The sequence below is a fragment of the Eretmochelys imbricata genome, chromosome 22 (assembly GCF_965152235.1).
Source record: "Eretmochelys imbricata isolate rEreImb1 chromosome 22, rEreImb1.hap1, whole genome shotgun sequence".
NCBI lineage: Eukaryota > Metazoa > Chordata > Testudines > Cheloniidae > Eretmochelys > Eretmochelys imbricata.
Window position 1 is genome coordinate 1,543,455 of NC_135593.1, and position 15,692 is coordinate 1,559,146.

Here is a 15,692-nt window from a genome sequence, read left to right on the forward strand (position 1 = left end):
TCTATACCAGAGCCTTAGGCAGCTAGGGGGCAGATTTTTTGGGGGGGTGGGGTTTTGGGGATGGGGTTTTTGGTTTGTAGCGGATGCCGTCTTTCCCAGGAGCTGTGTTTTTTGTTTTTGAGAGTCTGGCCATCACTTCCCTGGGCGTAAAGTCAGTTTCCAGGACACCGGGTTTGTCAACAAGGGGCAGGGGGTGGAGGGACTCTGGGCGCTGAGCGTCATTCTGGGCTGTGCGGTCGAATACATCCTTGAAGTAGCTGTAGAGACACTCAGATGGGATCGTGCAGTAGGGCGAGGGCCTGTCGAGGATCTCCCTCACGGTTTTGGAGCGGTTTGCTCAGTACAGCTTTTGGATCCTTGAAGCCACTGCTGGATCATAGCGGCGGCTGGCGTCTCTGCTTCTGGCTCCCCTGGTGGTGGTGTTCTGGTTTGGAGCAGGCGTTCTGTGGGCAGGCAGGGCATTCTCCTGTTGGACCTTCTCCTGGGAGTGGTTTCCGCAGACAGTTCTTGGGTGAGCCTGTCTACGAGGAGGTCGAAGTCGTCAAAGGAAGCTGTCGCTTGTAGCTCCTCGGTCCATGGCAGCCCTCACCATCGGCTGCTCGCCCTCATGTTCCTCGACCACGTCTGGTGCAGGCTCAAAGCCTGCATGGTCAGCCTGCCGTCTATCTCGTGAGTCAGGGTTCCCTTCGGTTGGGTCCTGGGGCAGGATCTCTGATGGGATGCTGGCGTTGCTCGTGGTCGGAGAGATGCGGTCCGGCTCGGGGGTTGCTGGGACCCCGCTGGTCCTTCTAGGAGTGGCTGTTGTCTGGGCGGTTGCTCCTGGAGTGTGAGATTTGCCGTAGGCAGCATCCCGCAGAATGGACTCGGGGGCCGTGCTGGACTGTCTGGCGATGAGGGCCCTGTGCTTTCCTGTGGCTGCGGGGCTGGTTCCTCCAGTAACTTCTAGAGCTTGCAGGGCAGTCTGAGGCTAGGCAATTGCTCCTCCGGCGGTTGGAGTTTGCAGGGCGGTCTGAGGGGTGGCACTGACTCCCCTGGCTGCTGGAGTTCGCCGGGTGGTCTGAGGTGTGGCTCTGGCTCCTCCGGCAGTTGGAGTTCGCGGGGCGGTCTGAGGAGCGGCGCTGGCTCCTCTGGCGATAGGATCTCGAGCAGCACCCCCATCCCCTTCTCCTGCACCCCCTCCCCCTGCCCCAGTCCAGAGCCTCCACCCAGGACCCAAACTCCATCCCAGAGCCTGCACCACAGACCCCCTCTCCCTCCCAAACTCCCTCCCAGAGCCCAACCTCTCACCCCTTCTGCACCCAAACTCCCTCCCAGAGCCTGCACCCCAATCCCCTTCCCCAGACCTGTGCTCCCACCAAAACTCTATACCAGAGCCTTAGGCAGCTAGGGGGCAGATTTTTTTGGGGGGTGGGGTTTTAGGGAGTGGGTTATGGGCGGCACGAGTGACATTATTGGCCCACTGGGAGACTTTGATGATTGACACTGGCCCTAAGGTACATTGAGTTTGAGACCCTGCTTTAAGGGGTTTGAGAAATGCTGGGGAAATGGAAGGGCACAGAGCTGGGGAGCAGTGTGTGCTCCAAGGAAAGTTGTTGTTGTGCTCTGGTGACACGGGGCTGGTGTGGGGATTTTGTAAGCTGTGGTGTTTCTACACAGATAAAGTTTACTAACCCCCGGGTTCAATACTGTTCCTGCTCTGGGCTATACAGGGCAGTCTTTGCTGAGAGTGTAGCTCACTGGTTGAATAGTTGCCTGCAGGGCAATAGGTTCCTAGTTCAAATCCAAGTGCTACCCTTTAAAAACATTTTCGAATGAAAATTGATTTCCGGACCCATCTCCAGTGTGTTCAGGAGTCCGCTGAATGGGGATGCTTGAAATGAATGTAAACACTCAGCATTTGCCTGGCGAATGTAGAAAACCCAGCAGAGCTGTCCAGCAGCTGAAATCCGCTCCAGTCCTCGCGTCTCCAAGAGGGACACTCTGTATTTGGGGCATGTGCGACGCCTCTGGGACGATGACAGGTGAAAAAATGCTGGATTCAATGACAGCTGAGACCACAGGAGGGGAAGGTGAATGGCAGCACCGCACAGGGTCATAACACTCAGACCCGGGGCTTCACTGTCAATACCCCTGTGTTTGCCCTCATTTATATCCTAAGAAACACACCCTTCCCCCTCCCCCACACACTGTCATACCCAACCTTTTCCCCTGGAGCCCACCCCAACCCGGCCCTACCCCTCTCCGACACACACACCATGGGACACAGTCTCTCTGTGACTCACCCAGGTCAGGACTTACCTCTGCATCGCCCCAACAGGGGAGCAGAGAGCCTGAAGGGCCACAGGAGACAGATAGAGATCGGCCGGAATAGAAAAGACTTCAATTTGCTTTTTCAGGGTCTCGTTAACCTCACCCAGGAGAAGTTCCAGCATCAGGTGGGCTCAGAGCACCAACCTTCCCCTCAGCAGCAGAAGGTGGGAACCAGCTCGATCAGATAGAAGGAGGCTCCCCACTTATGTTGCTGCCGTCCTGCAGCCTTTCCTATGGATTTGTTTGAGTAATGCAACCCCCGCCAATCCATCCATCCAAGGACTAAAGAGACAAGCCCCTACATGTGGGCTCCAGTGGTTCAGTGGGTTAGTGCACAGGACTTATAAAGCAATGCTGCGGTTGTGCGTTCAAACCCCAGCTGAAGCTCTGGTTTTCTGTAAGCAGATGGCTTCTGCCAATCATTTTGCTCTGCGGAAAATACAATTCCAGCCCTGCAGACACCGAGGTCCCTTCCTTCACTGAGCGCAGGGCAGATTCACACATCTACAAGGCTTCGTTCTCCACCAGCCGCCTGTGTCAGGAGGGGTCAAGCAGAACCCAGAGCACTGCCCATCCTGTGATTCTTCACCCCCTGACTCCCCTTTGATCTTTGCTCCCCAAATCACTTGTGAGCACACCCTCCTGGCTGTGAGCCTCAAACCCTGCCTGACTTCTGTATGTTGGTCTGTTTTGTGTCTGTCGTGTTGATGTGCATGTGGGTCCTGGGTGGTTTCTGTGGATGCCTTGCCCAGTTTTGTGTGCGTGTGTGTATGATTTTTGCATGCATATTGGTTTTTGCTTAATATTCTTTTTGTGTGTGGTTTTTGTGTTTTGTTTTTTTGGTGTGGATTTGTTCTTTGTATGTTTTGAGTGGCTTTCCCTTATGTGTGTATGGCTCTGTGTGTGTGTGTGTGTGTGGTTTTTGTTTATGTCTGTGTGGGCCTGTGCAGTGTGTGATTTTCTCTTTCTCTCTGTGTATTTGTCTCTCTGTTTGTATCTTCATGTGTAAATTCACTGTAACTTTTCAAAATATCCACAGCTTTGCCAATTTTCACCAGGAATTTTTCTCCAGCAACCAATTCTCACTTGTTCCCTACCACTTGGTGACCATTGCCCCAGGGCACTGTCACTCTCAGGGTCCTGATTTCCCATTGACCCTTCCCCCTTCTATTGGGACTGGGAACCAGCCAACCAAAAAACCCCACAGAGTTTTAGTAAAGGGCCAACAGTCCCCTTACACAAGCCAGCCCTGTGAGGGTCACGGATGGACATAGAAAGCAGCAGAGGCTGGTCCCATGGTGTAATGGTCAGCACTCAGGACTCTGAATCCTGCAATCTGAGTTCAAATCTCAGTGGGACCTCGTGGTAAATCCCTGGAGCTCAAAGTACTCCTGTCTCTGACTGTACAAGAGCAAGTTGTTTACCTTCTACTGGGTGACTCGTGGCCACTGGAGCCAGGTCTTTGGGTGGGATGGCTGCAATTGGTAGGGGCCCTAGAACTGGCTACTGATGCCTGCAGTCCTGTGGTTTGACCTGGTGGTTGGGATTCTCGCTGCTTCACCTGATGCCCACAAATTTGGCCCTTGTGCTTGCTGTCACGCTTTTCAACTTTCCCACATGGCGCTTGAAGAAAGGAGTGCCAGGGCCAGGCTTCATAGTCAGGGCCAGAAAGGAGGGAGTAAGAGTCCCAGGATGGAGCCCAGCACACCTCTCCTCCTCTGGGAACCTAGAGCAGAGGTGCCTGGTGCTGACAGCTCCAAGGGAAGGTTTATAAGCCATAGAGCAACTGAGGGCAGGGCAAGAGGAGGGGAGGACCAATCCTATGCATGGCCAGCAGACAGGCATATGACACCTGGCTGCCAGCCTGCTCCCTGCTGTGCCAAACACCCACTGAAGGCCACCCAGAGACCAGCATGTGGGGCGGCTGCTGATTCTCAGCGGCCCGCATCAGAAGATGATAGGAAAGCAGAGCCACCCCCTGGTGGTGCCTCTGACCGTTCCCACTCCAGGTGCTCACTTTTGCAGTGGGGCAGGAGATTTTACCCCAAGAGGCTTTTCCCTAGCTGGCAAGAAGCAGAGAAACACCCAGCTCCAAAGGCGCTATTTAGCCCCCTCAGGCACAGGGACAGCCGCCCATTTGGAGGAGGGAAACTGCTCTACACGCTAGCCTGGGCAGCTGCCCGTTTACTTTGGCAAGTCAGGAATGGCAAAGGCTAGACTGGACGCACCTGGGGCCCATGCCCTAGCCTTTGTAGCTCCCAAACCCAACTCCTTCCTGGGGGTCAAGCTGAAGCCAGAGCATTGGCCTGAGCAGCCAAGAAGAGGATCCAGCCCTGAAGAAAGCAGGACTTTCAGCACAAAGGGAAAACTGCACAAGCCAAACCACAAAGGGACTCGACCCCTCAATCACCTGATCTGAAGTCAGATGCCTTATCCATTAGGCCACGTGTTCACACAAGAAAAGCCTCTCCAAGCACTTCTTTGGAAAAGGTGGACACAGTGTTTCTCAGGTCAGCTACTGAGGGGGGCAGAGACTCTGGGCACAAGAAGTCAAGTTCCCAGTGAGACGTGAGACTTAATTCTATGGAGCCAGGTGCAGGACTTTGGCAGGGAGGCTTAGGCATGGGGGATTGGGGTGCAGCAGGTGGGCCGGCTGTCTAGGTGGAAATTTATTGACCCTGAGGTGCAGGAGGGAGGAAGAGGAGGCGGAATCGGCAGTGGGCGTGGAGAAAAAGAGGTCGGGGAGAGGCTCTCAGGAAGCCTGGCCAGCTCAGTCCATAGAGCATCAGGCTCTTAATGGGAGGGGCCAGGGTTCAAGGCCCTGTCCAGGCACTCAGCTCTTCTGTGCTAGGAGCCAAATCATTCCTGGTGGTGTCCAGAGCCATGTGTGGGAAAGGGAGGCTGAGACTTGTGCACCCTGCTCTGTGGCAGGGATCCTGGTAGCTCAGGCTCCGGGAAGTCTTCTGTACTCAGAGGTGCTGACATTGAGACTTCCTGGGGCTTGCTTGACCTCTGCCCCAAACCCCCACCCTGTCCTATTTCTTCCTCCTGCACACTGGATCACTGGCAGGTGGGAGGTGCTGAAGAGGAGGAGCTTGTGGGCCAGGCTGCTCACAGGTGGGAGGTGCTGTGGGGAGCTGGCTGCCAGTGGGCGCTGAGCAGCTCTTGTTTTGTTTCCGTTGGTGCTGCAGCCCCATAGCACCCATGGAGTCGGCGCCTCTGGCTGCACTGACGGCTCCCTTCACACTCTAGAGAGAGGAACAGAACCAGGGTTATGGCTGATCTATGGGGCAGGGGGCGTTAGGTGAGTGGCAGAGGCTTCAGGTGCTGAGAGTTTGTCTGACGCCTCAGGGACACAGTGTAAGGTGGTGTCCCAGGGATCTCTATGAAAGGAGCAGAACAGGATTTTCTTGGAGTGGGGACAGAATTCAGAGGGTCTCAGGGGTTGTAGAGAGTATTCCCGGGTTAGAGACTGGCTAAAAGACAGGCCTCGCTGTGAGCAAGATTCAAACCTGCACAGGGGAACCCTTTTGGATTTTGACTCCAATGCCTTCACCACTCGGCCATCGCAGCTGCGAGCACACTAGTGCTTCAATGCCACAGAAACTGCTAAATAATCACAGTGCCCAGGCTTGAAAAGAAAAGGAGGACTTGTGGCACCTTAGGGACTAACAAATTTATTAGAACATAAGCTTTTGTGAGCTACAGCTCACTTCATCGGATGCATGCAGTGGAAACAATAGTAGGGAGATTTATATACACAGAGAACATGAAACAATGGGTGATACCATACACACTGTAAGGAGAGTGATCAGGAAAGGTGAGCTATTACCAGCAGGAGAGCGGGGGGGGGGCGCAGGGTACCTTTTGTGGTGATAATCAAGGTGGGCCATTTCCAGCACTTTACAAGAACAGTAGGAGGGGAAATAAACAAGGAGAAATAGTTTTAATTGTGTAATGACACATCCACTCCCAGTCTTTATTCAAGCCTAAGTTAGCTGTATCCAGTTTGCAAATTAATTCCAATTCAGCAGGGTCATAAATATAAAGGGAAGGGTAAACACCTTTAAAATCCCTCCTGGCCAGAGGAAAAACCCTTTCACTTGTAAAGGGTTAAGAAGCTAGGATAACCTCGCTGGCACCTGACCAGAATGACCAATGAGGAGACAAGATACTTTCAAAGCTGGAGGGGCGGGGGAAACAAAGGGTCTGGGTCTGTCTGTGTGATGCTTTTGCCAGGGACAGAACAGGAATGGAATCTTAGAACTTAGTAAGTAATCTAGCTAGATATGCGTTAGATTCCGATTTCTCTAAATGGCTGAGAAAATAAGTTGTGCTGAATGGAATGGATATTCCTGGTTTTGTGTTTTTTGTAACTTAAGGTTTTGCCAAGAGGGTTTTGAATCTAATTACCCTGTAAGGAATTTGCCATCCTGATTTTACAGAGGTGATCCTTTTTTACTTTTTCTTCTATTAAAATTCTTCTTTTAAGAAACTGAATGCTTTTTCATTATTCTTAAGATTCAAGGGTTTGAGCCTGTGGTCACCTATGCAAATTGGTGAGGATTTTTATCAAACCTTCCCCAGGAAAGGGCAGTTAAGATTTGGGAGGATTTTGGGGAGAAAGACGTTTCCAAACGAACTCTTTCCCAATAACCGGTGTTAGACATTTGGTGGTGGCAGCAAAAGTCCAAGGGCAAAAGGCAAAATAGTTTATACCTTGGGGAAGTTTTAACCTAAGCTGGTAAAAGTAAGCTTAGGAGGTTTTCATGCAGTTCCCCACATCTGTACCCTAGCATTCAGAGTGGGGAAGGAACCTTGACAAGCGTCAATCTCAATTACAAGCAAGCGAAAGTGTCAACTCAGAGAGAGTATCCAGAGTAGCAGCCGTGTTAGTCTGTATCCGCAAAAAGATCAGGAGGACTTGTGGCACCTTAGAGACTAACCAATTTATTTGAGCATAAGCTTTCGTGAGCTACAGCTCACTGAATCGGATGAAGTGTGCTGTAGCTCATGAAAGCTTATGCTCAAATAAATTTGTTAGTCTTTAAGGTGCCACAGGTCCTCCTTTTCTTTTTTCAGAGAGAGTAGTGTCAATTGAGCGGTTTGTGTTGTAAGGTGTCCATGTCAATTACAAAGCATCGCTTAGAGTTAATTAATGGCTTACAAGGTACTTAGAGTCAATTGATTGTTTGCAAGCTTTAACACGGACACTGTCAGCAGCTAAGGAGAGCTGCAAATCAATATTGCAGAATTACAATTATTTCAAAAAGGGGAATTACAAATATTATAAACAGAATTACAAATATATAAAATATGCCAACAGCCTGGCCCTGGCACTCCTTTCTTCAGGTGCCATGTGGGAAAGAGGAAAAATGTGGCAGCAAGTACAAACTTGCTCTTGTACAGTCAGAGACAGGAGTACTTTGAGCTCCACATATTTACCACGAGGTCCCACTGAGATTTGAACTCAGATTCCAGGATTCAGAGTCCTGAGTGCTGACCATTACACCATGGGACCAGTTTCTGTTGCCTTCTCTGGCCATCAGTGACCCTCTCGGGGCTGGCTTGTGTAAGGGGACTGTTGGCCCTTCATTAAAACTTTGTGGGGTTTTTTGGTTGGCTAGTTCCCAGTCCCAATAGAAGGGGGAAGGGTCAATGGGAAATCAGGACCCTGAGAGTGACAGTGCCCTGGGGAAATGGTCACCAAGTGGCAGGGAACAAGTGAGAATTGGTTGCTGGAGAAAAATTCCTGGTGAAAATTGGCAAAGCTGTGGATATTTTGAAAAGTTACAGTGAATTTACACATGAAGATACAAACAGAGAGACAAACACACAGAGAGAAAGAGAAAATCACACACTGCACAGGCCCACACAGGTATAAACAAAAACCACACACAGAGGCAGTGTTTGAGTCTCATAGCCAAGAGGGTGTTCCCAAAGGTGGTTTGGGGAGCAGAGATTGAGCAGGAGTCAGGGGGTGAAGAATCATAGGATGGGCAGAGCTCTGGGCTCGGCTTGAACCCTCCCAACACAGGCGGCTGATGAAGAGCAGAGCCTTGTAGATGTGTGAAATCCACCCTGAACTGGGTAAAGGGAGGGACCTCAGTGTCTTCTGAGCTAGGATTGTATTTTCCACAGGGCAAAATGATTGGTAGAAGCCATTTGCTTAAAGAAAACCAGTGCTCCAGGTGAGGTTTGAATTCACAACCTCAACACTATTCCAGACAGGACTGCTCTATAAGTACTATGTGCTAACCCATTGCACCAGTGGAACCCCTAGTTAAGGGCTTGTCTCCTTGTTCCATGGATGTATGTATGGATGACGGGGTTGCATTAGCTAAAACAAATCCATATTAAATGCTGCAGGACAGTAGCAACAGAGGTGGGGAGCCTCCTTCCCATGTGACCGAGCTGTTTCCCACCTTCCGCTGCTGAGGGGAAGGTTGGTGCTTTGAGCCACCCAGTGCTGGAACTTCTCCTGGGTGAGGTTAACGAGACTCTGAAGAAGGGAAGGGAAGTCTTTTGTATCTGTAGTCTCATTGGTCCCCTGTTGGGGCGATGCAGAGGCAAGTCCCGACCTGGGTGAGTCACGGAGAGGCTGTGTCCCATGGCGTGTGTTTGGGAGAGGGGTAGGGCAGGGTTGGGGTGGGCTCCAGGGGAAAAGGTGGGTGTGACAGAGTGTGTGGGAGGGGGAAGGGTGTGTTTCTTAGGATATAAATGAGGGCAAACACAGGGGTAGTGACAGTGAAGCCCCAGGTCTGAGTGTTATGACCCTGTGCGGTGCTGCCATTCACCTTACCCTCCTGTGGTCTCAGCTTTCATTGGAATCCAGCATTTTTCACCTGTCATCGTCCCAGAGGTGTCGCACATGCCCTAAATACAGAGTGTCCCTCTTGGAGACGCGAGGACTGGAGCGGATTTCAGCTGCTGGACAGCTCTGCTGGGTTTTCTACATTCACCAGGCAAATGCTGAGTGTTTACGTTCATTTCAAGCATCCCCATTCAGAAAACTCCTGAACACACTGGAGATGGGTCTGGAAATTGATTTTCATTTGAAAAAGTTTTTAAAGGGAAGCGCTTGGATTTGAACTAGGAACCCATTGCCCTGCTAGCAAATATTCAACCAGTGAGCTACACTCTAAACAAAGGACTCCTTGAGCAAGAACAGTTTTGTTAGTGAATTTTATCTCTACACAAACACCACAGCTGACAAAATCACCACACCCGCTCTGTGTCACCAGAGCACAACAACAACTTTCCTTGGAGCACACACTGCTCCCCAGCTCTGTGCCCTTCCATCTCCCCAGCGTTGCTCCAATCCCTTAAAGCAGGGTCTCAAATTCACTTTACCTTAGGGCCAGTGTCAATCCTCAAATTCTCCCAGTGGGCCAATAATGTCACTCATGCCACCCAGAACCTGCTCCCCAAAACTCCACCCTCCAAGAACTCTGCCTTCCACCTGCCTAAGCTCTGGGAGGGAGTTTGTGTGGGAGAAGAGGTCTGGGGAAGGGGATTGGGGTGCAGGCTCTGGGAGGGAGTTTGGGTGCAGAAGGGGTGAGAGGCTGGGCTCTGGGAGGGAGTTTAGGAGGGGGAGGGGGTCTGTGGTGCAGGCTCTGGGATGGAGTTTGGGTCCTGGGTGGAGGCTCTGGACTGGGGCAGGGGGAGGGGGTGCAGGAGAAGGGGATGGGGGTGCAGGCTCTGGGAGGGAGTTTGGCGGTGGGAGGGGTTTATGTGGGGCGGGGATGCAGGCTCTGGGAGGGGGTTGGAGGTCCGGTGTTTACCTGGGGCTCCAAGGTGGGGGGTACCTCCGTGCCCTGCTGCCCCCAGGCACCACCCCCACAGCGTACCATTGGCCGCATGGGTGCTTGGGGTAGGGGCAGCACACGCAGGGAGGGGCCGGCAGCCACTGGAGCGAGCAGGAAGACACTGCTCAGCTCCGCTGTGCTTTCAGGGCCCCTGAACTGGCAGGGGGGAGCATCTTGGGGCAGCAGGTGGGGCCGAGGGAGAGAACTGGCCCCAAAACTGCTGGAGCCCTGCGGGCCACATTGGGAGGCTCGCGAGCCGCAAATGGCCCGGAGGCTGGGAGTTTGAGACCCCGGATATAATTGCTTCGGCCTTGTAGTTCACAACGTCCAAAAGTAAACATCTCTTCAAATCCAAGGGAGTGGAAATCAGTCAATGTTCAGAGTCGTCCCACGTGAAAGCACCATGTTGTGGGTTCAAGCTAGCCCCATCGTGTGGCCATCACCTTTCCCTCCTCTCCCTTAAAAGTTTTGGTATTTTGCACAGAAACTTTCTTCCCTCAGGAGAGACCTGGGAACCAGGGCTGCCAGCCAGACAAACACCTTTAAGATGAGGTCCCTCTCCCGGTCAAAAAATGATCTCCCACCTTCAGTTCAGTGACAGCCTGAAGTGTTCCTTATCCCGCCAGAGCTGGCAGTGGGCCCAGATATAAAGAGTGAAACACGACACATCATAGCTATGCCCACAGTGACTGCAAAATCTTTTTATATATTTCTTATTACCTCAGTGTATTGTTTTCTCTGGAGTCTAGACCTTGACTGTCCCTTCTCCGAGAAATTTGGACCTTGATACAAAGAATCAACTATCCCTAGTTAAGGCCATGGACTTGACACCCATTGGGGTGTCCTACACAGGTACCAGTATTAACAGCAATGGCTCCCTTTTAGCCATAGTTTTTCCTCAGAGTAATAAATTGAAACAAACCCCTGTTAAATAATTTCTCAGCCCGAGCCCTTCACCTACAGTCCATAGGGCATTGGGCCACCACGTGGATGTTTCATTTCCCACCTCAATTTCACACAGAGACACAATTTCCTTTGCACAGATCCATGAACAGCAAAACCTCCCTGTGTCTCTTGTCTGAGCCAGGGCACTCAATACCAGTGAACCCTTCTCTCCTGCAATGGCAATGGTCAGAGAGAGGGAAGTGGCCACCTGCGTCCCTGTCGGGGAGACATTGGCTCGGCTCTTTCTTTATGCTGCTCTTGTTAGTCCATGAAACATCAAGGATGGAATGCAAGGCTGAGTTCACGCACCAACCCCCTGAAAAGTTTCCATGCCCCAGAGAAAACCCGACCCCTGCTATTGGAATGATGTGCTGGAGATTTGAATAGGAAAGGGACTGTCTGCTTGTCAACGTGGGGAATGAACAATGATCTACAGCAATGTCGTTAACACAAACACACTCTCATCATGCTCCAGCCGGAAGGGGAATGGGCAGGAATTCTCGCTGTTCAGCCATGGACACGCTTACACTAATGCACAGCCTTGAGTGTGCTGGGGAAGCTGGTCTGAGCAAACAGTTTGAAGTGACAATTCTGGGAGAACTGAATCATAGCGTGTCATAAATATAAAGGGAAGGGTAAAACCCTTTGAAATCCCTCCTGGCCAGGGGAAAGCTCCTCTCACCTGTAAAGGGTTAAGAAGCTAAAGGTAACCTCGCTGGCACCTGACCAAAATGACCAATGAGGGGACAAGGTACTTTCAAAAGCTGGGAGGAGGGAGAGAAACAAAGGGTCTGTGTCTGTCTGCATGCTGCTTTTGCCAGGGATAGACCAGGAATGGAGTCTTAGAACTTTTAGTAAGTAATCTAGCTAGGTATGTGTTAGATTATGATTTCTTTAAATGGCTGAGAAAAGAATTGTGCTGAATAGAATAACTATTTCTGTCTGTGTATCTTTTTTGTAACTTAAGGTTTTGCCTAGAGGGGTTCTCCATGTTTTTGAATCTAATTACCCTGTAAGATATCTACCATCCTGATTTTACAGGGGGGATTTCTTCATTTCTATTTACTTCTATTTTCTATTAAAAGTCTTCTTGTAAAAAACTGAATGTTTTTTCATTGTTCTCAGATCCAAGGGTTTGGGTCTGTGGTCACCTATGCAAATTGGTGAGGCTTTTTATCCAACATTTCCCAGGAAAGGGGGGGGTGCAAGTGTTGGGAGGATTGTTCATTGTTCTTAAGATCCAAGGGTCTGGGTCTGTAGTCACCTAGGCAAATTGGTGAGGCTTTTTACCAAACCTTGTCCAGGAAATGGGGTGCAGGGTTTTGGGAAGTATTTTGGGGGGAAAGACGCGTCCAAACAGCTCTTCCCCAGTAACCAGTATTAGTTTGGTGGTGGTAGCGGCCATTCCAAGGACCACGGGTGGAATACTTTGTACCTTGGGGAAGTTTTGACCTAAGCTGGTAAAGATAAGCTTAGGAGGTTTTTCATGCAGGTCCCCACATCTGTACCCTAGAGTTCAGAGTGGGGGAGGAACCTTGACATAGCGTAGTGGAGCAGCTGCACGTCCAGTAGTTGTGGCCGAGTGGTTAAGGCGATGGACTAGAAATCCATTGGGGTCGCCCCGCGCAGGTTCAAATCCTGCCAACTACGGAAGCACTGGGCTGTTATTATTACTGTAGTCTCAGTGCCTGAGCATCCACAGTGTGAACTGGAGCCAGATCTGGTCTCTTTGGCTGTCTACACTTAAAATGTTGCTGTGACACTTCTCTAGCGCCTTGGGTAGACAGTCACTACACCGACTGGAGGGGTTTTCCCATCCCTGTAACAGCTACAGGGACAGAACAATTTTTCTTTCTATTTAGCTCTATCTAACCAGGGCTTAGGTCAGCTTAACTCTATTGGTTTGGGGGTGTGGATTTTTCACACCCTGAGACACGTAGCTCTGCCAGTTAAGTGACCAGCGTACACCAGCCCTTAGATCCCTCTGAGTATTGCAGTGCATTCACTGAACTGTGAGAGGAAAACATCAGCTCACAAACACGGAGACTGAATTCCCCACAGTTAATCTCTCTGCACTTTTGAGAAAGTCACAGAATTGAATTCATTCCTGCTAGGACAGAGAAAAAAATAAGTGACACTAAATTTTTGGCTTGATTAAATAAAGTTAAGGGTTTAATTACTACAGTAAAAATAGGTACTGATTCCTCCAAATAACACCATTACTTGAAATAGAAACAGAGAGAAAATTTGTCAGTGATGACTAATTTAACAAATGATCTTCCCATTATTAATTTATACTGTGCCCCCACTGCAGGTCTGGGCCCCTCCAGTGTAACTGCTCTGCATCTGCCTTCCAAAGAACTGGCCTGACTCACTTCTCAGCAGCAAACGAGTCAATTCCACGTCCCCTCCCCAGAAAAATCAGCCTGGAGCTAATTTGGCAGCACTGGTGGGGGAGGTGAGGTTCCCTTTAGTTCCCAGCGAGGCATGAGGGAACCGAGCACGTCTCTAGAAGAACTTTTGGAGCTGACCTGGGGAAAGCGCCAGGCTGCGGCCGGGACTCAGGCTGGGGCAGCATGGCCGCGCTTCCCTGGTGAGCCAAGAGACACGTCAAGGGCTGTGTGCAGCCAACCGGGAAGTGGGAGGGAGGCGTCTTCGAGCTGGCGCGTCTCGTCCGTTTCTCCCTTGCTGCTTGGCAGAAGCGGGAAGGGAGCGAAACGTGCCCGGCTGAAGGTTTTGCACTTGGCCTTGAGGATTAAGCCCGAGCCCCCGGCATGGCTGCTGGGAGATGGGTTTCTGACTCGCATCCAGCGCACTCTGCGGGCCACCAGCTGAACCCCGAGGCCAAGAGAGTCGGGTTTGAGGTGAAAAAAGGGGCCTTTGAGGCTCCCAGCACACCTTGAGGAGCGAGGAAATAGCAGGAGGTTACCAGCGTCCCTGGGTGGGCTCGAACCACCATCCTCTCGGTTAACAGCCGAACGCGCTGACCCATTGCGCCACAGAGACACCTGGAGACCTGGCTGCTGTTACCAAGGCTGTGCAGCCTGCAGATCTCCTGCCCACGCTAGAGCTTGCAAGGCGCTAGTCCGGACAGGACCGGATTCACCGTGGCACCAATGGCTCCACCGTGCCAGGCCCAAGCTCAGACGGGCCCATAACGCTCGCTTCCTCCCCTCTCGCAGCACTGCAGAAGTGGAGCCTCGGAGCAGCAGGGATCCAGCCTGGGAGCTGAGAGCCCACGGGGCCCTGGGAGCTGTAGTTCCTTGGCCAGCTCCCTGCCGAGAGAGCCAGCCCTGGAGCAGGGAAGGAACTACATTTCCCAGCATTCCCTTGGCCACTATCCACAGGAAAGGGAGCAGGGGGAGTGGGGAAGCTGAGACCCCATGCGCTGCAGCTTGCTGTGAATGGGGAGCTGGCTGCTCGAAGGGGGTGGCGCTGTGAATGGGGAACAAGTGTGCCCAAGGAGTAGAAGGCTTTGGTCCGAATATCACCCTCAGAGACTTCCCCAGGCTGGAGGAGAGATGCTGGTGTGACCTCGCCTGGCAGCCCCCAAAGGAGGAACTGGGTGGACTGAATGGACAGTGCCCCTCTCTGTCTGAAGCCTAGCAAGGGAGGTCTGTGGATCCCACAAGAAGTTAAAACGAAAAGTAAGGGAGCGGAGGCTCTACTCGAGGACCTGGTCAGTTGTAGATACATTACCAGGCCTGTAGGAGGATTTCCATTCTGAGCCAGGGAAGCAGAAATTGGCTTTTCCTTTCTTGATTTATCCAATATTCCGAAAGGGAATCGAGCACCTGCCTTCCACATTTGAACACTCTCAAAACTCAGGAGTTCTCAAGCTCAATTTGGGCTGCTTGTTACTTCATTTCTCCCCAATCAAATATGCTGATCCACTGAAACGTGCTGTGGAAAAAGTAGAATAAAATTGAGCAACAAATGCTGGCATCTCCCCAGTGCTAACTCGGACTGGAATTGCTATTTTCAACAGCCATTGTCATTTCTTTTAGTGTTGATTGTTGAAAGGGAAGACAGTAATATTGCCCTGGCAAATTCCCCACAGAAACAAAGAGTGGAACAAAAGAATAAGAAAAGCACCTCCCTTTCCCTCATTTATGTAGGACAGTCTTACGATATGGATCCAGATATCCTCCAATCACACAAGCTGAAAATGGTTCCACTTTACTGCAGTTCTGTAACCGTGCAGGGACCAGTCCCGTCTGGGTTCTGTGCACATCCAAAATTCCTCCTGAATTCAGAAGGGCCTTGCTTTTGTGACCATACTACCTGATATTTTCAGCCCTTGTAAGGTTCTTAAAAGAAGAATTTTAATGAAAGAAAAGGTAAAAGAATCACCTCTGTAAAATCAGGATGGTAAATGCCTTACAGGGTAATCAGATTCAAAACATAGGGAATCCCTCTAGGCAAAACCTTAAGTTACAAAAAGACACAAAACAGGAATATACATTCCATTCAGCACATCTTATTTCACCAGCCATTAAACAAAAGGAAATCTAATGCAGTTCTAGCTCGATTACTTAGTAACTAACGGTTGTAAGGCTGCATTCCTGATCTGTTCCCGGCAAAAGCATCACAGACACACACAGACCCTTTGTTCCCCCCCTCCAGCTT

At 51.0% G+C, this 15,692-nt stretch overlaps 5 non-coding genes across 5 annotated transcripts; 2 read left to right on the forward strand and 3 right to left on the reverse strand.

Annotated features, from left to right (window-relative positions):
* Positions 1-3,599: 3,599 nt before the first annotated feature.
* Positions 3,600-3,671, forward strand: TRNAQ-CUG (transfer RNA glutamine (anticodon CUG)). The gene has a single exon. It is a non-coding gene; the product is annotated as a tRNA-Gln (tRNA).
* Positions 3,672-5,801: 2,130 nt separating this feature from the next.
* Positions 5,802-5,883, reverse strand: TRNAL-CAA (transfer RNA leucine (anticodon CAA)). Its single transcript has one exon. It is a non-coding gene; the product is annotated as a tRNA-Leu (tRNA).
* Positions 5,884-7,759: 1,876 nt separating this feature from the next.
* Positions 7,760-7,831, reverse strand: TRNAQ-CUG (transfer RNA glutamine (anticodon CUG)). The gene has a single exon. It is a non-coding gene; the product is annotated as a tRNA-Gln (tRNA).
* A 4,800-nt stretch (positions 7,832-12,631) lies between these two features.
* On the forward strand, positions 12,632-12,713 carry TRNAS-AGA (transfer RNA serine (anticodon AGA)). Its single transcript has one exon. It is a non-coding gene; the product is annotated as a tRNA-Ser (tRNA).
* A 1,282-nt stretch (positions 12,714-13,995) lies between these two features.
* TRNAN-GUU (transfer RNA asparagine (anticodon GUU)) lies at positions 13,996-14,069 on the reverse strand. Its single transcript has one exon. It is a non-coding gene; the product is annotated as a tRNA-Asn (tRNA).
* Positions 14,070-15,692: the final 1,623 nt, after the last annotated feature.